At 38.6% G+C, this 23124-nt stretch overlaps 36 non-coding genes across 36 annotated transcripts; all 36 read right to left on the bottom strand.

Annotated features, from left to right (window-relative positions):
- Positions 1-150: 150 nt before the first annotated feature.
- On the bottom strand, positions 151-269 carry LOC144441721 (5S ribosomal RNA). Its single transcript, XR_013481438.1, has one exon. It is a non-coding gene; the product is annotated as a 5S ribosomal RNA (ribosomal RNA).
- Positions 270-783: 514 nt separating this feature from the next.
- On the bottom strand, positions 784-902 carry LOC144441720 (5S ribosomal RNA). Its single transcript, XR_013481437.1, has one exon. It is a non-coding gene; the product is annotated as a 5S ribosomal RNA (ribosomal RNA).
- A 523-nt stretch (positions 903-1425) lies between these two features.
- LOC144441719 (5S ribosomal RNA) lies at positions 1426-1544 on the bottom strand. Its single transcript, XR_013481436.1, has one exon. It is a non-coding gene; the product is annotated as a 5S ribosomal RNA (ribosomal RNA).
- Positions 1545-2058: 514 nt separating this feature from the next.
- On the bottom strand, positions 2059-2177 carry LOC144441718 (5S ribosomal RNA). The gene has a single exon (XR_013481435.1). It is a non-coding gene; the product is annotated as a 5S ribosomal RNA (ribosomal RNA).
- A 514-nt stretch (positions 2178-2691) lies between these two features.
- On the bottom strand, positions 2692-2810 carry LOC144441717 (5S ribosomal RNA). Its single transcript, XR_013481434.1, has one exon. It is a non-coding gene; the product is annotated as a 5S ribosomal RNA (ribosomal RNA).
- Positions 2811-3332: 522 nt separating this feature from the next.
- LOC144441715 (5S ribosomal RNA) lies at positions 3333-3451 on the bottom strand. The gene has a single exon (XR_013481432.1). It is a non-coding gene; the product is annotated as a 5S ribosomal RNA (ribosomal RNA).
- Positions 3452-3965: 514 nt separating this feature from the next.
- Positions 3966-4084, bottom strand: LOC144441714 (5S ribosomal RNA). The gene has a single exon (XR_013481431.1). It is a non-coding gene; the product is annotated as a 5S ribosomal RNA (ribosomal RNA).
- Positions 4085-4599: 515 nt separating this feature from the next.
- On the bottom strand, positions 4600-4718 carry LOC144441713 (5S ribosomal RNA). The gene has a single exon (XR_013481430.1). It is a non-coding gene; the product is annotated as a 5S ribosomal RNA (ribosomal RNA).
- Positions 4719-5232: 514 nt separating this feature from the next.
- Positions 5233-5351, bottom strand: LOC144441712 (5S ribosomal RNA). The gene has a single exon (XR_013481429.1). It is a non-coding gene; the product is annotated as a 5S ribosomal RNA (ribosomal RNA).
- A 522-nt stretch (positions 5352-5873) lies between these two features.
- On the bottom strand, positions 5874-5992 carry LOC144441711 (5S ribosomal RNA). Its single transcript, XR_013481428.1, has one exon. It is a non-coding gene; the product is annotated as a 5S ribosomal RNA (ribosomal RNA).
- Positions 5993-6506: 514 nt separating this feature from the next.
- On the bottom strand, positions 6507-6625 carry LOC144441710 (5S ribosomal RNA). The gene has a single exon (XR_013481427.1). It is a non-coding gene; the product is annotated as a 5S ribosomal RNA (ribosomal RNA).
- Positions 6626-7142: 517 nt separating this feature from the next.
- Positions 7143-7261, bottom strand: LOC144441709 (5S ribosomal RNA). Its single transcript, XR_013481426.1, has one exon. It is a non-coding gene; the product is annotated as a 5S ribosomal RNA (ribosomal RNA).
- A 516-nt stretch (positions 7262-7777) lies between these two features.
- On the bottom strand, positions 7778-7896 carry LOC144441708 (5S ribosomal RNA). Its single transcript, XR_013481425.1, has one exon. It is a non-coding gene; the product is annotated as a 5S ribosomal RNA (ribosomal RNA).
- Positions 7897-8409: 513 nt separating this feature from the next.
- Positions 8410-8528, bottom strand: LOC144441707 (5S ribosomal RNA). The gene has a single exon (XR_013481424.1). It is a non-coding gene; the product is annotated as a 5S ribosomal RNA (ribosomal RNA).
- Positions 8529-9043: 515 nt separating this feature from the next.
- LOC144441705 (5S ribosomal RNA) lies at positions 9044-9162 on the bottom strand. Its single transcript, XR_013481423.1, has one exon. It is a non-coding gene; the product is annotated as a 5S ribosomal RNA (ribosomal RNA).
- A 517-nt stretch (positions 9163-9679) lies between these two features.
- LOC144441703 (5S ribosomal RNA) lies at positions 9680-9798 on the bottom strand. Its single transcript, XR_013481421.1, has one exon. It is a non-coding gene; the product is annotated as a 5S ribosomal RNA (ribosomal RNA).
- A 514-nt stretch (positions 9799-10312) lies between these two features.
- LOC144441702 (5S ribosomal RNA) lies at positions 10313-10431 on the bottom strand. The gene has a single exon (XR_013481420.1). It is a non-coding gene; the product is annotated as a 5S ribosomal RNA (ribosomal RNA).
- A 522-nt stretch (positions 10432-10953) lies between these two features.
- LOC144441701 (5S ribosomal RNA) lies at positions 10954-11072 on the bottom strand. The gene has a single exon (XR_013481419.1). It is a non-coding gene; the product is annotated as a 5S ribosomal RNA (ribosomal RNA).
- Positions 11073-11586: 514 nt separating this feature from the next.
- Positions 11587-11705, bottom strand: LOC144441700 (5S ribosomal RNA). Its single transcript, XR_013481418.1, has one exon. It is a non-coding gene; the product is annotated as a 5S ribosomal RNA (ribosomal RNA).
- A 672-nt stretch (positions 11706-12377) lies between these two features.
- LOC144441699 (5S ribosomal RNA) lies at positions 12378-12496 on the bottom strand. Its single transcript, XR_013481417.1, has one exon. It is a non-coding gene; the product is annotated as a 5S ribosomal RNA (ribosomal RNA).
- Positions 12497-13012: 516 nt separating this feature from the next.
- LOC144441698 (5S ribosomal RNA) lies at positions 13013-13131 on the bottom strand. Its single transcript, XR_013481416.1, has one exon. It is a non-coding gene; the product is annotated as a 5S ribosomal RNA (ribosomal RNA).
- A 513-nt stretch (positions 13132-13644) lies between these two features.
- On the bottom strand, positions 13645-13763 carry LOC144441697 (5S ribosomal RNA). Its single transcript, XR_013481415.1, has one exon. It is a non-coding gene; the product is annotated as a 5S ribosomal RNA (ribosomal RNA).
- A 515-nt stretch (positions 13764-14278) lies between these two features.
- On the bottom strand, positions 14279-14397 carry LOC144441696 (5S ribosomal RNA). The gene has a single exon (XR_013481414.1). It is a non-coding gene; the product is annotated as a 5S ribosomal RNA (ribosomal RNA).
- Positions 14398-14914: 517 nt separating this feature from the next.
- On the bottom strand, positions 14915-15033 carry LOC144441695 (5S ribosomal RNA). Its single transcript, XR_013481413.1, has one exon. It is a non-coding gene; the product is annotated as a 5S ribosomal RNA (ribosomal RNA).
- Positions 15034-15547: 514 nt separating this feature from the next.
- LOC144441694 (5S ribosomal RNA) lies at positions 15548-15666 on the bottom strand. The gene has a single exon (XR_013481412.1). It is a non-coding gene; the product is annotated as a 5S ribosomal RNA (ribosomal RNA).
- A 522-nt stretch (positions 15667-16188) lies between these two features.
- On the bottom strand, positions 16189-16307 carry LOC144441692 (5S ribosomal RNA). The gene has a single exon (XR_013481410.1). It is a non-coding gene; the product is annotated as a 5S ribosomal RNA (ribosomal RNA).
- Positions 16308-16821: 514 nt separating this feature from the next.
- LOC144441691 (5S ribosomal RNA) lies at positions 16822-16940 on the bottom strand. Its single transcript, XR_013481409.1, has one exon. It is a non-coding gene; the product is annotated as a 5S ribosomal RNA (ribosomal RNA).
- Positions 16941-17457: 517 nt separating this feature from the next.
- LOC144441689 (5S ribosomal RNA) lies at positions 17458-17576 on the bottom strand. Its single transcript, XR_013481408.1, has one exon. It is a non-coding gene; the product is annotated as a 5S ribosomal RNA (ribosomal RNA).
- Positions 17577-18093: 517 nt separating this feature from the next.
- On the bottom strand, positions 18094-18212 carry LOC144441688 (5S ribosomal RNA). The gene has a single exon (XR_013481407.1). It is a non-coding gene; the product is annotated as a 5S ribosomal RNA (ribosomal RNA).
- Positions 18213-18728: 516 nt separating this feature from the next.
- On the bottom strand, positions 18729-18847 carry LOC144441687 (5S ribosomal RNA). Its single transcript, XR_013481406.1, has one exon. It is a non-coding gene; the product is annotated as a 5S ribosomal RNA (ribosomal RNA).
- Positions 18848-19361: 514 nt separating this feature from the next.
- On the bottom strand, positions 19362-19480 carry LOC144441686 (5S ribosomal RNA). The gene has a single exon (XR_013481405.1). It is a non-coding gene; the product is annotated as a 5S ribosomal RNA (ribosomal RNA).
- A 522-nt stretch (positions 19481-20002) lies between these two features.
- On the bottom strand, positions 20003-20121 carry LOC144441685 (5S ribosomal RNA). Its single transcript, XR_013481404.1, has one exon. It is a non-coding gene; the product is annotated as a 5S ribosomal RNA (ribosomal RNA).
- Positions 20122-20644: 523 nt separating this feature from the next.
- LOC144441683 (5S ribosomal RNA) lies at positions 20645-20763 on the bottom strand. Its single transcript, XR_013481403.1, has one exon. It is a non-coding gene; the product is annotated as a 5S ribosomal RNA (ribosomal RNA).
- A 513-nt stretch (positions 20764-21276) lies between these two features.
- LOC144441682 (5S ribosomal RNA) lies at positions 21277-21395 on the bottom strand. Its single transcript, XR_013481402.1, has one exon. It is a non-coding gene; the product is annotated as a 5S ribosomal RNA (ribosomal RNA).
- Positions 21396-21917: 522 nt separating this feature from the next.
- On the bottom strand, positions 21918-22036 carry LOC144441681 (5S ribosomal RNA). Its single transcript, XR_013481401.1, has one exon. It is a non-coding gene; the product is annotated as a 5S ribosomal RNA (ribosomal RNA).
- A 514-nt stretch (positions 22037-22550) lies between these two features.
- LOC144441679 (5S ribosomal RNA) lies at positions 22551-22669 on the bottom strand. Its single transcript, XR_013481399.1, has one exon. It is a non-coding gene; the product is annotated as a 5S ribosomal RNA (ribosomal RNA).
- Positions 22670-23124: the final 455 nt, after the last annotated feature.

Below are 23124 nucleotides of genomic sequence, written 5' to 3'. Positions count from 1 at the left end.
TACTTTTTGTCGTAGATGGCGCTCGTCACAAGAGGCGCAACCCCGAGCAGTTCACGTCATTGTCGTAAGACTCGTAACGATAAAAAAAATAATCATACAAACATATCTCGAGTAAAATGAAAAGAAATGAAAAAAAAAATATAATAGAAACGCCTACGGCACGTGGTATTCCCAGGCGGTCTCCCATCCAAGTACTAACCACGCCCGACGCAGCTTAACTTCGGTGATCGGACGAGAACCGGTGTTTTCTACGTAGTATGGCCGTAGGCAAGTACTTACAGCAAAGTTATAAGGTTATACACTAACGACTCGTTTAATACCAGTTACCAGTAAACAGAAACAATGCGTTTTTTCCGATAACCCGACCAACCCTATTTTTGGGGGCAGTAATTTTTTTTTTAAATGGCGAGAGAAGTTATTCGTACTGACTTAAAACTGTAATCGTAATATGTGAGTGAACACATAGATCGCCGTATCAGATAGATACTGTATTCACGGTATGTCGTATGTTGTTGCTACAGGTGGTTGTTGCTCAGGGTGTTCGTTGCTCTCAGAACAAGTTGAAAAATAATCATACAAACATATCTCGAGTAAAATGAAAAGAAATGAAAAAAAAAATAAAATACCTAATGTTACTTTTTGTCGTAGATGGCGCTCGTCACAAGAGGCGCAACCCCGAGCAGTTCACGTCATTGTCGTAAGACTCGTAACGATAAAAAAAATAATCATACAAACATATCTCGAGTAAAATGAAAAGAAATGAAAAAAAAAATATAATAGAAACGCCTACGGCACGTGGTATTCCCAGGCGGTCTCCCATCCAAGTACTAACCACGCCCGACGCAGCTTAACTTCGGTGATCGGACGAGAACCGGTGTTTTCTACGTAGTATGGCCGTAGGCAAGTACTTACAGCAAAGTTATAAGGTTATATACTAACGACTCGTTTAATACCAGTTACCAGTAAACAGAAACAATGCGTTTTTTCCGATAACCCGACCAACCCTATTTTTGGGGGCAGTAATTTTTTTTTTAAATGGCGAGAGAAGTTATTCGTACTGACTTAAAACTGTAATCGTAATATGTGAGTGAACACATAGATCGCCGTATCAGATAGATACTGTATTCATGGTATGTCGTATGTTGTTGCTACAGGTGGTTGTTGCTCAGGGTGTTCGTTGCTCTCAGAACAAGTTGAAAAATAATCATACAAATATATCTCGAGTAAAATGAAAAGAAATGAAAAAAAAAAAAAATATACCTAATGTTACTTTTTGTCGTAGATGGCGCTCGTCACAAGATGCGCAACCCCGAGCAGTTCACGTCATTGTCGTAAGACTCGTAACGATAAAAAAAATGATCATACAAACATATCTCGAGTAAAATGAAATTAAAAAAGAAATGAAAAAAAAATATATAATAGAAACGCCTACGGCACGTGGTATTCCCAGGCGGTCTCCCATCCAAGTACTAACCACGCCCGACGCAGCTTAACTTCGGTGATCGGACGAGAACCGGTGTTTTCTACGTAGTATGGCCGTAGGCAAGTACTTACAGCAAAGTTATAAGGTTATATACTAACGACTCGATTAATACCAGTTACCAGTAAACAGAAACAATGCGTTTTTTCCGATAACCCGACCAACCCTATTTTTGGGGGCAGTAATTTTTTTTTTAAATGGCGAGAGAAGTTATTCGTACTGACTTAAAACTGTAATCGTAATATGTGAGTGAACACATAGATCGCCGTATCAGATAGATACTGTTTTCATGGTATGTCGTATGTTGTTGCTACAGGTGGTTGTTGCTCAGGGTGTTCGTTGCTCTCAGAACAAGTTGAAAAATAATCATACAAATATATCTCGAGTAAAATGAAAAGAAATGAAAAAAAAAATAAAATACCTAATGTTACTTTTTGTCGTAGATGGCGCTCGTCACAAGAGGCGCAACCCCGAGCAGTTCACGTCATTGTCGTAAGACTCGTAACGATAAAAAAAATGATCATACAAACATATCTCGAGTAAAATGAAAAGAAATGAAAAAAAAAATATAATAGAAACGCCTACGGCACGTGGTATTCCCAGGCGGTCTCCCATCCAAGTACTAACCACGCCCGACGCAGCTTAACTTCGGTGATCGGACGAGAACCGGTGTTTTCTACGTAGTATGGCCGTAGGCAAGTACTTACAGCAAAGTTATAAGGTTATATACTAACGACTCGATTAATACCAGTTACCAGTAAACAGAAACAATGCGTTTTTTCCGATAACCCGACCAACCCTATTTTTGGGGGCAGTAATTTTTTTTTTAAATGGCGAGAGAAGTTATTCGTACTGACTTAAAACTGTAATCGTAATATGTGAGTGAACACATAGATCGCCGTATCAGATAGATACTGTATTCACGGTATGTCGTATGTTGTTGCTACAGGTGGTTGTTGCTCAGGGTGTTCGTTGCTCTCAGAACAAGTTGAAAAATAATCATACAAACATATCTCGAGTAAAATGAAAAGAAATGAAAAAAAAAATAAAATACCTAATGTTACTTTTTGTCGTAGATGGCGCTCGTCACAAGAGGCGCAACCCCGAGCAGTTCACGTCATTGTCGTAAGACTCGTAACGATAAAAAAAATAATCATACAAACATATCTCGAGTAAAATGAAAAGAAATGAAAAAAAAAATATAATAGAAACGCCTACGGCACGTGGTATTCCCAGGCGGTCTCCCATCCAAGTACTAACCACGCCCGACGCAGCTTAACTTCGGTGATCGGACGAGAACCGGTGTTTTCTACGTAGTATGGCCGTAGGCAAGTACTTACAGCAAAGTTATAAGGTTATATACTAACGACTCGTTTAATACCAGTTACCAGTAAACAGAAACAATGCGTTTTTTCCGATAACCCGACCAACCCTATTTTTGGGGGCAGTAATTTTTTTTTTAAATGGCGAGAGAAGTTATTCGTACTGACTTAAAACTGTAATCGTAATATGTGAGTGAACACATAGATCGCCGTATCAGATAGATACTGTATTCATGGTATGTCGTATGTTGTTGCTACAGGTGGTTGTTGCTCAGGGTGTTCGTTGCTCTCAGAACAAGTTGAAAAATAATCATACAAATATATCTCGAGTAAAATGAAAAGAAATGAAAAAAAAAATAAAATACCTAATGTTACTTTTTGTCGTAGATGGCGCTCGTCACAAGATGCGCAACCCCGAGCAGTTCACGTCATTGTCGTAAGACTCGTAACGATAAAAAAAATGATCATACAAACATATCTCGAGTAAAATGAAATTAAAAAAGAAATGAAAAAAAAATATATAATAGAAACGCCTACGGCACGTGGTATTCCCAGGCGGTCTCCCATCCAAGTACTAACCACGCCCGACGCAGCTTAACTTCGGTGATCGGACGAGAACCGGTGTTTTCTACGTAGTATGGCCGTAGGCAAGTACTTACAGCAAAGTTATAAGGTTATATACTAACGACTCGATTAATACCAGTTACCAGTAAACAGAAACAATGCGTTTTTTCCGATAACCCGACCAACCCTATTTTTGGGGGCAGTAATTTTTTTTTTAAATGGCGAGAGAAGTTATTCGTACTGACTTAAAACTGTAATCGTAATATGTGAGTGAACACATAGATCGCCGTATCAGATAGATACTGTTTTCATGGTATGTCGTATGTTGTTGCTACAGGTGGTTGTTGCTCAGGGTGTTCGTTGCTCTCAGAACAAGTTGAAAAATAATCATACAAATATATCTCGAGTAAAATGAAAAGAAATGAAAAAAAATATAAAATACCTAATGTTACTTTTTGTCGTAGATGGCGCTCGTCACAAGAGGCGCAACCCCGAGCAGTTCACGTCATTGTCGTAAGACTCGTAACGATAAAAAAAATGATCATACAAACATATCTCGAGTAAAATGAAAAGAAATGAAAAAAAAAATATAATAGAAACGCCTACGGCACGTGGTATTCCCAGGCGGTCTCCCATCCAAGTACTAACCACGCCCGACGCAGCTTAACTTCGGTGATCGGACGAGAACCGGTGTTTTCTACGTAGTATGGCCGTAGGCAAGTACTTACAGCAAAGTTATAAGGTTATATACTAACGACTCGATTAATACCAGTTACCAGTAAACAGAAACAATGCGTTTTTTCCGATAACCCGACCAACCCTATTTTTGGGGGCAGTAATTTTTTTTTTAAATGGCGAGAGAAGTTATTCGTACTGACTTAAAACTGTAATCGTAATATGTGAGTGAACACATAGATCGCCGTATCAGATAGATACTGTATTCACGGTATGTCGTATGTTGTTGCTACAGGTGGTTGTTGCTCAGGGTGTTCGTTGCTCTCAGAACAAGTTGAAAAATAATCATACAAACATATCTCGAGTAAAATGAAAAGAAATGAAAAAATAAAATAAAATACCTAATGTTACTTTTTGTCGTAGATGGCGCTCGTCACAAGAGGCGCAACCCCGAGCAGTTCACGTCATTGTCGTAAGACTCGTAACGATAAAAAAAATAATCATACAAACATATCTCGAGTAAAATGAAAAGAAATGAAAAAAAAAATATAATAGAAACGCCTACGGCACGTGGTATTCCCAGGCGGTCTCCCATCCAAGTACTAACCACGCCCGACGCAGCTTAACTTCGGTGATCGGACGAGAACCGGTGTTTTCTACGTAGTATGGCCGTAGGCAAGTACTTACAGCAAAGTTATAAGGTTATATACTAACGACTCGTTTAATACCAGTTACCAGTAAACAGAAACAATGCGTTTTTTCCGATAACCCGACCAACCCTATTTTTGGGGGCAGTAATTTTTTTTTTAAATGGCGAGAGAAGTTATTCGTACTGACTTAAAACTGTAATCGTAATATGTGAGTGAACACATAGATCGCCGTATCAGATAGATACTGTATTCACGGTATGTCGTATGTTGTTGCTACAGGTGGTTGTTGCTCAGGGTGTTCGTTGCTCTCAGAACAAGTTGAAAAATAATCATACAAACATATCTCGAGTAAAATGAAAAGAAATGAAAAAAAAAATAAAATACCTAATGTTACTTTTTGTCGTAGATGGCGCTCGTCACAAGAGGCGCAACCCCGAGCAGTTCACGTCATTGTCGTAAGACTCGTAACGATAAAAAAAATAATCATACAAACATATCTCGAGTAAAATGAAAAGAAATGAAAAAAAAAATATAATAGAAACGCCTACGGCACGTGGTATTCCCAGGCGGTCTCCCATCCAAGTACTAACCACGCCCGACGCAGCTTAACTTCGGTGATCGGACGAGAACCGGTGTTTTCTACGTAGTATGGCCGTAGGCAAGTACTTACAGCAAAGTTATAAGGTTATATACTAACGACTCGTTTAATACCAGTTACCAGTAAACAGAAACAATGCGTTTTTTCCGATAACCCGACCAACTCTATTTTTGGGGGCAGTAATTTTTTTTTTAAATGGCGAGAGAAGTTATTCGTACTGACTTAAAACTGTAATCGTAATATGTGAGTGAACACATAGATCGCCGTATCAGATAGATACTGTATTCATGGTATGTCGTATGTTGTTGCTACAGGTGGTTGTTGCTCAGGGTGTTCGTTGCTCTCAGAACAAGTTGAAAAATAATCATACAAATATATCTCGAGTAAAATGAAAAGAAATGAAAAAAAAAATAAAATACCTAATGTTACTTTTTGTCGTAGATGGCGCTCGTCACAATATGCGCAACCCCGAGCAGTTCACGTCATTGTCGTAAGACTCGTAACGATAAAAAAAATGATCATACAAACATATCTCGAGTAAAATGAAATTAAAAAAGAAATGAAAAAAAAATATATAATAGAAACGCCTACGGCACGTGGTATTCCCAGGCGGTCTCCCATCCAAGTACTAACCACGCCCGACGCAGCTTAACTTCGGTGATCGGACGAGAACCGGTGTTTTCTACGTAGTATGGCCGTAGGCAAGTACTTACAGCAAAGTTATAAGGTTATATACTAACGACTCGATTAATACCAGTTACCAGTAAACAGAAACAATGCGTTTTTTCCGATAACCCGACCAACCCTATTTTTGGGGGCAGTAATTTTTTTTTTAAATGGCGAGAGAAGTTATTCGTACTGACTTAAAACTGTAATCGTAATATGTGAGTGAACACATAGATCGCCGTATCAGATAGATACTGTTTTCATGGTATGTCGTATGTTGTTGCTACAGGTGGTTGTTGCTCAGGGTGTTCGTTGCTCTCAGAACAAGTTGAAAAATAATCATACAAATATATCTCGAGTAAAATGAAAAGAAATGAAAAAAAATATAAAATACCTAATGTTACTTTTTGTCGTAGATGGCGCTCGTCACAAGAGGCGCAACCCCGAGCAGTTCACGTCATTGTCGTAAGACTCGTAACGATAAAAAAAATGATCATACAAACATATCTCGAGTAAAATGAAAAGAAATGAAAAAAAAAATATAATAGAAACGCCTACGGCACGTGGTATTCCCAGGCGGTCTCCCATCCAAGTACTAACCACGCCCGACGCAGCTTAACTTCGGTGATCGGACGAGAACCGGTGTTTTCTACGTAGTATGGCCGTAGGCAAGTACTTACAGCAAAGTTATAAGGTTATATACACTAACGACTCGTTTAATACCAGTTACCAGTAAACAGAAACAATGCGTTTTTTCCGATAACCCGACCAACCCTATTTTTGGGGGCAGTAATTTTTTTTTTAAATGGCGAGAGAAGTTATTCGTACTGACTTAAAACTGTAATCGTAATATGTGAGTGAACACATAGATCGCCGTATCAGATAGATACTGTATTCACGGTATGTCGTATGTTGTTGCTACAGGTGGTTGTTGCTCAGGGTGTTCGTTGCTCTCAGAACAAGTTGAAAAATAATCATACAAACATATCTCGAGTAAAATGAAAAGAAATGAAAAAATAAAATAAAATACCTAATGTTACTTTTTGTCGTAGATGGCGCTCGTCACAAGAGGCGCAACCCCGAGCAGTTCACGTCATTGTCGTAAGACTCGTAACGATAAAAAAAATAATCATACAAACATATCTCGAGTAAAATGAAAAGAAATGAAAAAAAAAATATAATAGAAACGCCTACGGCACGTGGTATTCCCAGGCGGTCTCCCATCCAAGTACTAACCACGCCCGACGCAGCTTAACTTCGGTGATCGGACGAGAACCGGTGTTTTCTACGTAGTATGGCCGTAGGCAAGTACTTACAGCAAAGTTATAAAGTTATATACACTAACGACTCGTTTAATACCAGTTACCAGTAAACAGAAACAATGCGTTTTTTCCGATAACCCGACCAACCCTATTTTTGGGGGCAGTAATTTTTTTTTTAAATGGCGAGAGAAGTTATTCGTACTGACTTAAAACTGTAATCGTAATATGTGAGTGAACACATAGATCGCCGTATCAGATAGATACTGTATTCACGGTATGTCGTATGTTGTTGCTACAGGTGGTTGTTGCTCAGGGTGTTCGTTGCTCTCAGAACAAGTTGAAAAATAATCATACAAACATATCTCGAGTAAAATGAAAAGAAATGAAAAAAAAAAAAAAATAACTAATGTTACTTTTTGTCGTAGATGGCGCTCGTCACAAGAGGCGCAACCCCGAGCAGTTCACGTCATTGTCGTAAGACTCGTAACGATAAAAAAAATAATCATACAAACATATCTCGAGTAAAATGAAAAGAAATGAAAAAAAAAATATAATAGAAACGCCTACGGCACGTGGTATTCCCAGGCGGTCTCCCATCCAAGTACTAACCACGCCCGACGCAGCTTAACTTCGGTGATCGGACGAGAACCGGTGTTTTCTACGTAGTATGGCCGTAGGCAAGTACTTACAGCAAAGTTATAAGGTTATACACTAACGACTCGTTTAATACCAGTTACCAGTAAACAGAAACAATGCGTTTTTTCCGATAACCCGACCAACCCTATTTTTGGGGGCAGTAATTTTTTTTTTAAATGGCGAGAGAAGTTATTCGTACTGACTTAAAACTGTAATCGTAATATGTGAGTGAACACATAGATCGCCGTATCAGATAGATACTGTTTTCATGGTATGTCGTATGTTGTTGCTACAGGTGGTTGTTGCTCAGGGTGTTCGTTGCTCTCAGAACAAGTTGAAAAATAATCATACAAATATATCTCGAGTAAAATGAAAAGAAATGAAAAAAAAAATAAAATACCTAATGTTACTTTTTGTCGTAGATGGCGCTCGTCACAAGAGGCGCAACCCCGAGCAGTTCACGTCATTGTCGTAAGACTCGTAACGATAAAAAAAATGATCATACAAACATATCTCGAGTAAAATGAAAAGAAATGAAAAAAAAATATAATAGAAACGCCTACGGCACGTGGTATTCCCAGGCGGTCTCCCATCCAAGTACTAACCACGCCCGACGCAGCTTAACTTCGGTGATCGGACGAGAACCGGTGTTTTCTACGTAGTATGGCCGTAGGCAAGTACTTACAGCAAAGTTATAAGGTTATATACTAACGACTCGATTAATACCAGTTACCAGTAAACAGAAACAATGCGTTTTTTCCGATAACCCGACCAACCCTATTTTTGGGGGCAGTAATTTTTTTTTTAAATGGCGAGAGAAGTTATTCGTACTGACTTAAAACTGTAATCGTAATATGTGAGTGAACACATAGATCGCCGTATCAGATAGATACTGTATTCACGGTATGTCGTATGTTGTTGCTACAGGTGGTTGTTGCTCAGGGTGTTCGTTGCTCTCAGAACAAGTTGAAAAATAATCATACAAACATATCTCGAGTAAAATGAAAAGAAATGAAAAAATAAAATAAAATACCTAATGTTACTTTTTGTCGTAGATGGCGCTCGTCACAAGAGGCGCAACCCCGAGCAGTTCACGTCATTGTCGTAAGACTCGTAACGATAAAAAAAATAATCATACAAACATATCTCGAGTAAAATGAAAAGAAATGAAAAAAAAAATATAATAGAAACGCCTACGGCACGTGGTATTCCCAGGCGGTCTCCCATCCAAGTACTAACCACGCCCGACGCAGCTTAACTTCGGTGATCGGACGAGAACCGGTGTTTTCTACGTAGTATGGCCGTAGGCAAGTACTTACAGCAAAGTTATAAGGTTATATACACTAACGACTCGTTTAATACCAGTTACCAGTAAACAGAAACAATGCGTTTTTTCCGATAACCCGACCAACCCTATTTTTGGGGGCAGTAATTTTTTTTTTAAATGGCGAGAGAAGTTATTCGTACTGACTTAAAACTGTAATCGTAATATGTGAGTGAACACATAGATCGCCGTATCAGATAGATACTGTATTCACGGTATGTCGTATGTTGTTGCTACAGGTGGTTGTTGCTCAGGGTGTTCGTTGCTCTCAGAACAAGTTGAAAAATAATCATACAAACATATCTCGAGTAAAATGAAAAGAAATGAAAAAATAAAATAAAATACCTAATGTTACTTTTTGTCGTAGATGGCGCTCGTCACAAGAGGCGCAACCCCGAGCAGTTCACGTCATTGTCGTAAGACTCGTAACGATAAAAAAAATAATCATACAAACATATCTCGAGTAAAATGAAAAGAAATGAAAAAAAAAATATAATAGAAACGCCTACGGCACGTGGTATTCCCAGGCGGTCTCCCATCCAAGTACTAACCACGCCCGACGCAGCTTAACTTCGGTGATCGGACGAGAACCGGTGTTTTCTACGTAGTATGGCCGTAGGCAAGTACTTACAGCAAAGTTATAAGGTTATATACTAACGACTCGTTTAATACCAGTTACCAGTAAACAGAAACAATGCGTTTTTTCCGATAACCCGACCAACCCTATTTTTGGGGGCAGTAATTTTTTTTTTAAATGGCGAGAGAAGTTATTCGTACTGACTTAAAACTGTAATCGTAATATGTGAGTGAACACATAGATCGCCGTATCAGATAGATACTGTATTCACGGTATGTCGTATGTTGTTGCTACAGGTGGTTGTTGCTCAGGGTGTTCGTTGCTCTCAGAACAAGTTGAAAAATAATCATACAAACATATCTCGAGTAAAATGAAAAGAAATGAAAAAAAAAATAAAATACCTAATGTTACTTTTTGTCGTAGATGGCGCTCGTCACAAGAGGCGCAACCCCGAGCAGTTCACGTCATTGTCGTAAGACTCGTAACGATAAAAAAAATAATCATACAAACATATCTCGAGTAAAATGAAAAGAAATGAAAAAAAAAATATAATAGAAACGCCTACGGCACGTGGTATTCCCAGGCGGTCTCCCATCCAAGTACTAACCACGCCCGACGCAGCTTAACTTCGGTGATCGGACGAGAACCGGTGTTTTCTACGTAGTATGGCCGTAGGCAAGTACTTACAGCAAAGTTATAAGGTTATATACTAACGACTCGTTTAATACCAGTTACCAGTAAACAGAAACAATGCGTTTTTTCCGATAACCCGACCAACTCTATTTTTGGGGGCAGTAATTTTTTTTTTAAATGGCGAGAGAAGTTATTCGTACTGACTTAAAACTGTAATCGTAATATGTGAGTGAACACATAGATCGCCGTATCAGATAGATACTGTATTCATGGTATGTCGTATGTTGTTGCTACAGGTGGTTGTTGCTCAGGGTGTTCGTTGCTCTCAGAACAAGTTGAAAAATAATCATACAAATATATCTCGAGTAAAATGAAAAGAAATGAAAAAAAAAATAAAATACCTAATGTTACTTTTTGTCGTAGATGGCGCTCGTCACAAGATGCGCAACCCCGAGCAGTTCACGTCATTGTCGTAAGACTCGTAACGATAAAAAAAATGATCATACAAACATATCTCGAGTAAAATGAAATTAAAAAAGAAATGAAAAAAAAATATATAATAGAAACGCCTACGGCACGTGGTATTCCCAGGCGGTCTCCCATCCAAGTACTAACCACGCCCGACGCAGCTTAACTTCGGTGATCGGACGAGAACCGGTGTTTTCTACGTAGTATGGCCGTAGGCAAGTACTTACAGCAAAGTTATAAGGTTATATACTAACGACTCGATTAATACCAGTTACCAGTAAACAGAAACAATGCGTTTTTTCCGATAACCCGACCAACCCTATTTTTGGGGGCAGTAATTTTTTTTTTAAATGGCGAGAGAAGTTATTCGTACTGACTTAAAACTGTAATCGTAATATGTGAGTGAACACATAGATCGCCGTATCAGATAGATACTGTTTTCATGGTATGTCGTATGTTGTTGCTACAGGTGGTTGTTGCTCAGGGTGTTCGTTGCTCTCAGAACAAGTTGAAAAATAATCATACAAATATATCTCGAGTAAAATGAAAAGAAATGAAAAAAAATATAAAATACCTAATGTTACTTTTTGTCGTAGATGGCGCTCGTCACAAGAGGCGCAACCCCGAGCAGTTCACGTCATTGTCGTAAGACTCGTAACGATAAAAAAAATGATCATACAAACATATCTCGAGTAAAATGAAAAGAAATGAAAAAAAAAATATAATAGAAACGCCTACGGCACGTGGTATTCCCAGGCGGTCTCCCATCCAAGTACTAACCACGCCCGACGCAGCTTAACTTCGGTGATCGGACGAGAACCGGTGTTTTCTACGTAGTATGGCCGTAGGCAAGTACTTACAGCAAAGTTATAAGGTTATATACACTAACGACTCGTTTAATACCAGTTACCAGTAAACAGAAACAATGCGTTTTTTCCGATAACCCGACCAACCCTATTTTTGGGGGCAGTAATTTTTTTTTTAAATGGCGAGAGAAGTTATTCGTACTGACTTAAAACTGTAATCGTAATATGTGAGTGAACACATAGATCGCCGTATCAGATAGATACTGTATTCACGGTATGTCGTATGTTGTTGCTACAGGTGGTTGTTGCTCAGGGTGTTCGTTGCTCTCAGAACAAGTTGAAAAATAATCATACAAACATATCTCGAGTAAAATGAAAAGAAATGAAAAAATAAAATAAAATACCTAATGTTACTTTTTGTCGTAGATGGCGCTCGTCACAAGAGGCGCAACCCCGAGCAGTTCACGTCATTGTCGTAAGACTCGTAACGATAAAAAAAATAATCATACAAACATATCTCGAGTAAAATGAAAAGAAATGAAAAAATAAAATAAAATACCTAATGTTACTTTTTGTCGTAGATGGCGCTCGTCACAAGAGGCGCAACCCCGAGCAGTTCACGTCATTGTCGTAAGACTCGTAACGATAAAAAAAATAATCATACAAACATATCTCGAGTAAAATGAAAAGAAATGAAAAAAAAAATATAATAGAAACGCCTACGGCACGTGGTATTCCCAGGCGGTCTCCCATCCAAGTACTAACCACGCCCGACGCAGCTTAACTTCGGTGATCGGACGAGAACCGGTGTTTTCTACGTAGTATGGCCGTAGGCAAGTACTTACAGCAAAGTTATAAGGTTATATACACTAACGACTCGTTTAATACCAGTTACCAGTAAACAGAAACAATGCGTTTTTTCCGATAACCCGACCAACCCTATTTTTGGGGGCAGTAATTTTTTTTTTAAATGGCGAGAGAAGTTATTCGTACTGACTTAAAACTGTAATCGTAATATGTGAGTGAACACATAGATCGCCGTATCAGATAGATACTGTATTCACGGTATGTCGTATGTTGTTGCTACAGGTGGTTGTTGCTCAGGGTGTTCGTTGCTCTCAGAACAAGTTGAAAAATAATCATACAAACATATCTCGAGTAAAATGAAAAGAAATGAAAAAAAAAAAAAAATAACTAATGTTACTTTTTGTCGTAGATGGCGCTCGTCACAAGAGGCGCAACCCCGAGCAGTTCACGTCATTGTCGTAAGACTCGTAACGATAAAAAAAATAATCATACAAACATATCTCGAGTAAAATGAAAAGAAATGAAAAAAAAAATATAATAGAAACGCCTACGGCACGTGGTATTCCCAGGCGGTCTCCCATCCAAGTACTAACCACGCCCGACGCAGCTTAACTTCGGTGATCGGACGAGAACCGGTGTTTTCTACGTAGTATGGCCGTAGGCAAGTACTTACAGCAAAGTTATAAGGTTATACACTAACGACTCGTTTAATACCAGTTACCAGTAAACAGAAACAATGCGTTTTTTCCGATAACCCGACCAACCCTATTTTTGGGGGCAGTAATTTTTTTTTTAAATGGCGAGAGAAGTTATTCGTACTGACTTAAAACTGTAATCGTAATATGTGAGTGAACACATAGATCGCCGTATCAGATAGATACTGTTTTCATGGTATGTCGTATGTTGTTGCTACAGGTGGTTGTTGCTCAGGGTGTTCGTTGCTCTCAGAACAAGTTGAAAAATAATCATACAAATATATCTCGAGTAAAATGAAAAGAAATGAAAAAAAAAATAAAATACCTAATGTTACTTTTTGTCGTAGATGGCGCTCGTCACAAGAGGCGCAACCCCGAGCAGTTCACGTCATTGTCGTAAGACTCGTAACGATAAAAAAAATGATCATACAAACATATCTCGAGTAAAATGAAAAGAAATGAAAAAAAAATATAATAGAAACGCCTACGGCACGTGGTATTCCCAGGCGGTCTCCCATCCAAGTACTAACCACGCCCGACGCAGCTTAACTTCGGTGATCGGACGAGAACCGGTGTTTTCTACGTAGTATGGCCGTAGGCAAGTACTTACAGCAAAGTTATAAGGTTATATACTAACGACTCGATTAATACCAGTTACCAGTAAACAGAAACAATGCGTTTTTTCCGATAACCCGACCAACCCTATTTTTGGGGGCAGTAATTTTTTTTTTAAATGGCGAGAGAAGTTATTCGTACTGACTTAAAACTGTAATCGTAATATGTGAGTGAACACATAGATCGCCGTATCAGATAGATACTGTATTCACGGTATGTCGTATGTTGTTGCTACAGGTGGTTGTTGCTCAGGGTGTTCGTTGCTCTCAGAACAAGTTGAAAAATAATCATACAAACATATCTCGAGTAAAATGAAAAGAAATGAAAAAATAAAATAAAATACCTAATGTTACTTTTTGTCGTAGATGGCGCTCGTCACAAGAGGCGCAACCCCGAGCAGTTCACGTCATTGTCGTAAGACTCGTAACGATAAAAAAAATAATCATACAAACATATCTCGAGTAAAATGAAAAGAAATGAAAAAAAAAATATAATAGAAACGCCTACGGCACGTGGTATTCCCAGGCGGTCTCCCATCCAAGTACTAACCACGCCCGACGCAGCTTAACTTCGGTGATCGGACGAGAACCGGTGTTTTCTACGTAGTATGGCCGTAGGCAAGTACTTACAGCAAAGTTATAAGGTTATATACACTAACGACTCGTTTAATACCAGTTACCAGTAAACAGAAACAATGCGTTTTTTCCGATAACCCGACCAACCCTATTTTTGGGGGCAGTAATTTTTTTTTTAAATGGCGAGAGAAGTTATTCGTACTGACTTAAAACTGTAATCGTAATATGTGAGTGAACACATAGATCGCCGTATCAGATAGATACTGTATTCACGGTATGTCGTATGTTGTTGCTACAGGTGGTTGTTGCTCAGGGTGTTCGTTGCTCTCAGAACAAGTTGAAAAATAATCATACAAACATATCTCGAGTAAAATGAAAAGAAATGAAAAAATAAAATAAAATACCTAATGTTACTTTTTGTCGTAGATGGCGCTCGTCACAAGAGGCGCAACCCCGAGCAGTTCACGTCATTGTCGTAAGACTCGTAACGATAAAAAAAATAATCATACAAACATATCTCGAGTAAAATGAAAAGAAATGAAAAAAAAAATATAATAGAAACGCCTACGGCACGTGGTATTCCCAGGCGGTCTCCCATCCAAGTACTAACCACGCCCGACGCAGCTTAACTTCGGTGATCGGACGAGAACCGGTGTTTTCTACGTAGTATGGCCGTAGGCAAGTACTTACAGCAAAGTTATAAGGTTATATACTAACGACTCGTTTAATACCAGTTACCAGTAAACAGAAACAATGCGTTTTTTCCGATAACCCGACCAACCCTATTTTTGGGGGCAGTAATTTTTTTTTTAAATGGCGAGAGAAGTTATTCGTACTGACTTAAAACTGTAATCGTAATATGTGAGTGAACACATAGATCGCCGTATCAGATAGATACTGTATTCACGGTATGTCGTATGTTGTTGCTACAGGTGGTTGTTGCTCAGGGTGTTCGTTGCTCTCAGAACAAGTTGAAAAATAATCATACAAACATATCTCGAGTAAAATGAAAAGAAATGAAAAAAAAAATAAAATACCTAATGTTACTTTTTGTCGTAGATGGCGCTCGTCACAAGAGGCGCAACCCCGAGCAGTTCACGTCATTGTCGTAAGACTCGTAACGATAAAAAAAATAATCATACAAACATATCTCGAGTAAAATGAAAAGAAATGAAAAAAAAAATATAATAGAAACGCCTACGGCACGTGGTATTCCCAGGCGGTCTCCCATCCAAGTACTAACCACGCCCGACGCAGCTTAACTTCGGTGATCGGACGAGAACCGGTGTTTTCTACGTAGTATGGCCGTAGGCAAGTACTTACAGCAAAGTTATAAGGTTATATACTAACGACTCGTTTAATACCAGTTACCAGTAAACAGAAACAATGCGTTTTTTCCGATAACCCGACCAACTCTATTTTTGGGGGCAGTAATTTTTTTTTTAAATGGCGAGAGAAGTTATTCGTACTGACTTAAAACTGTAATCGTAATATGTGAGTGAACACATAGATCGCCGTATCAGATAGATACTGTATTCATGGTATGTCGTATGTTGTTGCTACAGGTGGTTGTTGCTCAGGGTGTTCGTTGCTCTCAGAACAAGTTGAAAAATAATCATACAAATATATCTCGAGTAAAATGAAAAGAAATGAAAAAAAAAATAAAATACCTAATGTTACTTTTTGTCGTAGATGGCGCTCGTCACAAGATGCGCAACCCCGAGCAGTTCACGTCATTGTCGTAAGACTCGTAACGATAAAAAAAATGATCATACAAACATATCTCGAGTAAAATGAAATTAAAAAAGAAATGAAAAAAAAATATATAATAGAAACGCCTACGGCACGTGGTATTCCCAGGCGGTCTCCCATCCAAGTACTAACCACGCCCGACGCAGCTTAACTTCGGTGATCGGACGAGAACCGGTGTTTTCTACGTAGTATGGCCGTAGGCAAGTACTTACAGCAAAGTTATAAGGTTATATACTAACGACTCGATTAATACCAGTTACCAGTAAACAGAAACAATGCGTTTTTTCCGATAACCCGACCAACCCTATTTTTGGGGGCAGTAATTTTTTTTTTAAATGGCGAGAGAAGTTATTCGTACTGACTTAAAACTGTAATCGTAATATGTGAGTGAACACATAGATCGCCGTATCAGATAGATACTGTTTTCATGGTATGTCGTATGTTGTTGCTACAGGTGGTTGTTGCTCAGGGTGTTCGTTGCTCTCAGAACAAGTTGAAAAATAATCATACAAATATATCTCGAGTAAAATGAAAAGAAATGAAAAAAAATATAAAATACCTAATGTTACTTTTTGTCGTAGATGGCGCTCGTCACAAGAGGCGCAACCCCGAGCAGTTCACGTCATTGTCGTAAGACTCGTAACGATAAAAAAAATGATCATACAAACATATCTCGAGTAAAATGAAAAGAAATGAAAAAAAAAATATAATAGAAACGCCTACGGCACGTGGTATTCCCAGGCGGTCTCCCATCCAAGTACTAACCACGCCCGACGCAGCTTAACTTCGGTGATCGGACGAGAACCGGTGTTTTCTACGTAGTATGGCCGTAGGCAAGTACTTACAGCAAAGTTATAAGGTTATATACACTAACGACTCGTTTAATACCAGTTACCAGTAAACAGAAACAATGCGTTTTTTCCGATAACCCGACCAACCCTATTTTTGGGGGCAGTAATTTTTTTTTTAAATGGCGAGAGAAGTTATTCGTACTGACTTAAAACTGTAATCGTAATATGTGAGTGAACACATAGATCGCCGTATCAGATAGATACTGTATTCACGGTATGTCGTATGTTGTTGCTACAGGTGGTTGTTGCTCAGGGTGTTCGTTGCTCTCAGAACAAGTTGAAAAATAATCATACAAACATATCTCGAGTAAAATGAAAAGAAATGAAAAAATAAAATAAAATACCTAATGTTACTTTTTGTCGTAGATGGCGCTCGTCACAAGAGGCGCAACCCCGAGCAGTTCACGTCATTGTCGTAAGACTCGTAACGATAAAAAAAATAATCATACAAACATATCTCGAGTAAAATGAAAAGAAATGAAAAAAAAAATATAATAGAAACGCCTACGGCACGTGGTATTCCCAGGCGGTCTCCCATCCAAGTACTAACCACGCCCGACGCAGCTTAACTTCGGTGATCGGACGAGAACCGGTGTTTTCTACGTAGTATGGCCGTAGGCAAGTACTTACAGCAAAGTTATAAGGTTATATACACTAACGACTCGTTTAATACCAGTTACCAGTAAACAGAAACAATGCGTTTTTTCCGATAACCCGACCAACCCTATTTTTGGGGGCAGTAATTTTTTTTTTAAATGGCGAGAGAAGTTATTCGTACTGACTTAAAACTGTAATCGTAATATGTGAGTGAACACATAGATCGCCGTATCAGATAGATACTGTATTCACGGTATGTCGTATGTTGTTGCTACAGGTGGTTGTTGCTCAGGGTGTTCGTTGCTCTCAGAACAAGTTGAAAAATAATCATACAAACATATCTCGAGTAAAATGAAAAGAAATGAAAAAATAAAATAAAATACCTAATGTTACTTTTTGTCGTAGATGGCGCTCGTCACAAGAGGCGCAACCCCGAGCAGTTCACGTCATTGTCGTAAGACTCGTAACGATAAAAAAAATAATCATACAAACATATCTCGAGTAAAATGAAAAGAAATGAAAAAAAAAATATAATAGAAACGCCTACGGCACGTGGTATTCCCAGGCGGTCTCCCATCCAAGTACTAACCACGCCCGACGCAGCTTAACTTCGGTGATCGGACGAGAACCGGTGTTTTCTACGTAGTATGGCCGTAGGCAAGTACTTACAGCAAAGTTATAAGGTTATATACACTAACGACTCGTTTAATACCAGTTACCAGTAAACAGAAACAATGCGTTTTTTCCGATAACCCGACCAACCCTATTTTTGGGGGCAGTAATTTTTTTTTTAAATGGCGAGAGAAGTTATTCGTACTGACTTAAAACTGTAATCGTAATATGTGAGTGAACACATAGATCGCCGTATCAGATAGATACTGTATTCACGGTATGTCGTATGTTGTTGCTACAGGTGGTTGTTGCTCAGGGTGTTCGTTGCTCTCAGAACAAGTTGAAAAATAATCATACAAACATATCTCGAGTAAAATGAAAAGAAATGAAAAAAAAAAAAAAATAACTAATGTTACTTTTTGTCGTAGATGGCGCTCGTCACAAGAGGCGCAACCCCGAGCAGTTCACGTCATTGTCGTAAGACTCGTAACGATAAAAAAAATAATCATACAAACATATCTCGAGTAAAATGAAAAGAAATGAAAAAAAAAATATAATAGAAACGCCTACGGCACGTGGTATTCCCAGGCGGTCTCCCATCCAAGTACTAACCACGCCCGACGCAGCTTAACTTCGGTGATCGGACGAGAACCGGTGTTTTCTACGTAGTATGGCCGTAGGCAAGTACTTACAGCAAAGTTATAAGGTTATACACTAACGACTCGTTTAATACCAGTTACCAGTAAACAGAAACAATGCGTTTTTTCCGATAACCCGACCAACCCTATTTTTGGGGGCAGTAATTTTTTTTTTAAATGGCGAGAGAAGTTATTCGTACTGACTTAAAACTGTAATCGTAATATGTGAGTGAACACATAGATCGCCGTATCAGATAGATACTGTATTCACGGTATGTCGTATGTTGTTGCTACAGGTGGTTGTTGCTCAGGGTGTTCGTTGCTCTCAGAACAAGTTGAAAAATAATCATACAAACATATCTCGAGTAAAATGAAAAGAAATGAAAAAAAAAATAAAATACCTAATGTTACTTTTTGTCGTAGATGGCGCTCGTCACAAGAGGCGCAACCCCGAGCAGTTCACGTCATTGTCGTAAGACTCGTAACGATAAAAAAAATAATCATACAAACATATCTCGAGTAAAATGAAAAGAAATGAAAAAAAAAATATAATAGAAACGCCTACGGCACGTGGTATTCCCAGGCGGTCTCCCATCCAAGTACTAACCACGCCCGACGCAGCTTAACTTCGGTGATCGGACGAGAACCGGTGTTTTCTACGTAGTATGGCCGTAGGCAAGTACTTACAGCAAAGTTATAAGGTTATATACTAACGACTCGTTTAATACCAGTTACCAGTAAACAGAAACAATGCGTTTTTTCCGATAACCCGACCAACCCTATTTTTGGGGGCAGTAATTTTTTTTTTAAATGGCGAGAGAAGTTATTCGTACTGACTTAAAACTGTAATCGTAATATGTGAGTGAACACATAGATCGCCGTATCAGATAGATACTGTATTCATGGTATGTCGTATGTTGTTGCTACAGGTGGTTGTTGCTCAGGGTGTTCGTTGCTCTCAGAACAAGTTGAAAAATAATCATACAAATATATCTCGAGTAAAATGAAAAGAAATGAAAAAAAAAATAAAATACCTAATGTTACTTTTTGTCGTAGATGGCGCTCGTCACAAGATGCGCAACCCCGAGCAGTTCACGTCATTGTCGTAAGACTCGTAACGATAAAAAAAATGATCATACAAACATATCTCGAGTAAAATGAAATTAAAAAAGAAATGAAAAAAAAATATATAATAGAAACGCCTACGGCACGTGGTATTCCCAGGCGGTCTCCCATCCAAGTACTAACCACGCCCGACGCAGCTTAACTTCGGTGATCGGACGAGAACCGGTGTTTTCTACGTAGTATGGCCGTAGGCAAGTACTTACAGCAAAGTTATAAGGTTATATACTAACGACTCGTTTAATACCAGTTACCAGTAAACAGAAACAATGCGTTTTTTCCGATAACCCGACCAACTCTATTTTTGGGGGCAGTAATTTTTTTTTTTAAATGGCGAGAGAAGTTATTCGTACTGACTTAAAACTGTAATCGTAATATGTGAGTGAACACATAGATCGCCGTATCAGATAGATACTGTATTCATGGTATGTCGTATGTTGTTGCTACAGGTGGTTGTTGCTCAGGGTGTTCGTTGCTCTCAGAACAAGTTGAAAAATAATCATACAAATATATCTCGAGTAAAATGAAAAGAAATGAAAAAAAAAAAAAAAAACCTAATGTTACTTTTTGTCGTAGATGGCGCTCGTCACAAGATGCGCAACCCCGAGCAGTTCACGTCATTGTCGTAAGACTCGTAACGATAAAAAAAATGATCATACAAACATATCTCGAGTAAAATGAAATTAAAAAAGAAATGAAAAAAAAATATATAATAGAAACGCCTACGGCACGTGGTATTCCCAGGCGGTCTCCCATCCAAGTACTAACCACGCCCGACGCAGCTTAACTTCGGTGATCGGACGAGAACCGGTGTTTTCTACGTAGTATGGCCGTAGGCAAGTACTTACAGCAAAGTTATAAGGTTATATACTAACGACTCGATTAATACCAGTTACCAGTAAACAGAAACAATGCGTTTTTTCCGATAACCCGACCAACCTTATTTTTGGGGGCAGTAATTTTTTTTTTAAATGGCGAGAGAAGTTATTCGTACTGACTTAAAACTGTAATCGTAATATGTGAGTGAACACATAGATCGCCGTATCAGATAGATACTGTATTCACGGTATGTCGTATGTTGTTGCTACAGGTGGTTGTTGCTCAGGGTGTTCGTTGCTCTCAGAACAAGTTGAAAAATAATCATACAAACATATCTCGAGTAAAATGAAAAGAAATGAAAAAAAAAATAAAATACCTAATGTTACTTTTTGTCGTAGATGGCGCTCGTCACAAGAGGCGCAACCCCGAGCAGTTCACGTCATTGTCGTAAGACTCGTAACGATAAAAAAAATAATCATACAAACATATCTCGAGTAAAATGAAAAGAAATGAAAAAAAAATATAATAGAAACGCCTACGGCACGTGGTATTCCCAGGCGGTCTCCCATCCAAGTACTAACCACGCCCGACGCAGCTTAACTTCGGTGATCGGACGAGAACCGGTGTTTTCTACGTAGTATGGCCGTAGGCAAGTACTTACAGCAAAGTTATAAGGTTATATACTAACGACTCGTTTAATACCAGTTACCAGTAAACAGAAACAATGCGTTTTTTCCGATAACCCGACCAACTCTATTTTTGGGGGCAGTAATTTTTTTTTTAAATGGCGAGAGAAGTTATTCGTACTGACTTAAAACTGTAATCGTAATATGTGAGTGAACACATAGATCGCCGTATCAGATAGATACTGTATTCATGGTATGTCGTATGTTGTTGCTACAGGTGGTTGTTGCTCAGGGTGTTCGTTGCTCTCAGAACAAGTTGAAAAATAATCATACAAATATATCTCGAGTAAAATGAAAAGAAATGAAAAAAAAAATAAAATACCTAATGTTACTTTTTGTCGTAGATGGCGCTCGTCACAAGATGCGCAACCCCGAGCAGTTCACGTCATTGTCGTAAGACTCGTAACGATAAAAAAAATGATCATACAAACATATCTCGAGTAAAATGAAATTAAAAAAGAAATGAAAAAAAAATATATAATAGAAACGCCTACGGCACGTGGTATTCCCAGGCGGTCTCCCATCCAAGTACTAACCACGCCCGACGCAGCTTAACTTCGGTGATCGGACGAGAACCGGTGTTTTCTACGTAGTATGGCCGTAGGCAAGTACTTACAGCAAAGTTATAAGGTTATATACTAACGACTCGATTAATACCAGTTACCAGTAAACAGAAACAATGCGTTTTTTCCGATAACCCGACCAACCCTATTTTTGGGGGCAGTAATTTTTTTTTTAAATGGCGAGAGAAGTTATTCGTACTGACTTAAAACTGTAATCGTAATATGTGAGTGAACACATAGATCGCCGTATCAGATAGATACTGTTTTCATGGTATGTCGTATGTTGTTGCTACAGGTGGTTGTTGCTCAGGGTGTTCGTTGCTCTCAGAACAAGTTGAAAAATAATCATACAAATATATCTCGAGTAAAATGAAAAGAAATGAAAAAAAATATAAAATACCTAATGTTACTTTTTGTCGTAGATGGCGCTCGTCACAAGAGGCGCAACCCCGAGCAGTTCACGTCATTGTCGTAAGACTCGTAACGATAAAAAAAATGATCATACAAACATATCTCGAGTAAAATGAAAAGAAATGAAAAAAAAAATATAATAGAAACGCCTACGGCACGTGGTATTCCCAGGCGGTCTCCCATCCAAGTACTAACCACGCCCGACGCAGCTTAACTTCGGTGATCGGACGAGAACCGGTGTTTTCTACGTAGTATGGCCGTAGGCAAGTACTTACAGCAAAGTTATAAGGTTATATACACTAACGACTCGTTTAATACCAGTTACCAGTAAACAGAAACAATGCGTTTTTTCCGATAACCCGACCAACCCTATTTTTGGGGGCAGTAATTTTTTTTTTAAATGGCGAGAGAAGTTATTCGTACTGACTTAAAACTGTAATCGTAATATGTGAGTGAACACATAGATCGCCGTATCAGATAGATACTGTATTCACGGTATGTCGTATGTTGTTGCTACAGGTGGTTGTTGCTCAGGGTGTTCGTTGCTCTCAGAACAAGTTGAAAAATAATCATACAAACATATCTCGAGTAAAATGAAAAGAAATGAAAAAATAAAATAAAATACCTAATGTTACTTTTTGTCGTAGATGGCGCTCGTCACAAGAGGCGCAACCCCGAGCAGTTCACGTCATTGTCGTAAGACTCGTAACGATAAAAAAA

This window comes from Glandiceps talaboti, chromosome 10, assembly GCF_964340395.1.
Source record: "Glandiceps talaboti chromosome 10, keGlaTala1.1, whole genome shotgun sequence".
NCBI classification, from domain to species: Eukaryota; Metazoa; Hemichordata; class Enteropneusta; family Spengelidae; genus Glandiceps; species Glandiceps talaboti.
This window is presented reverse-complemented; position numbering and strand designations above follow the sequence as displayed.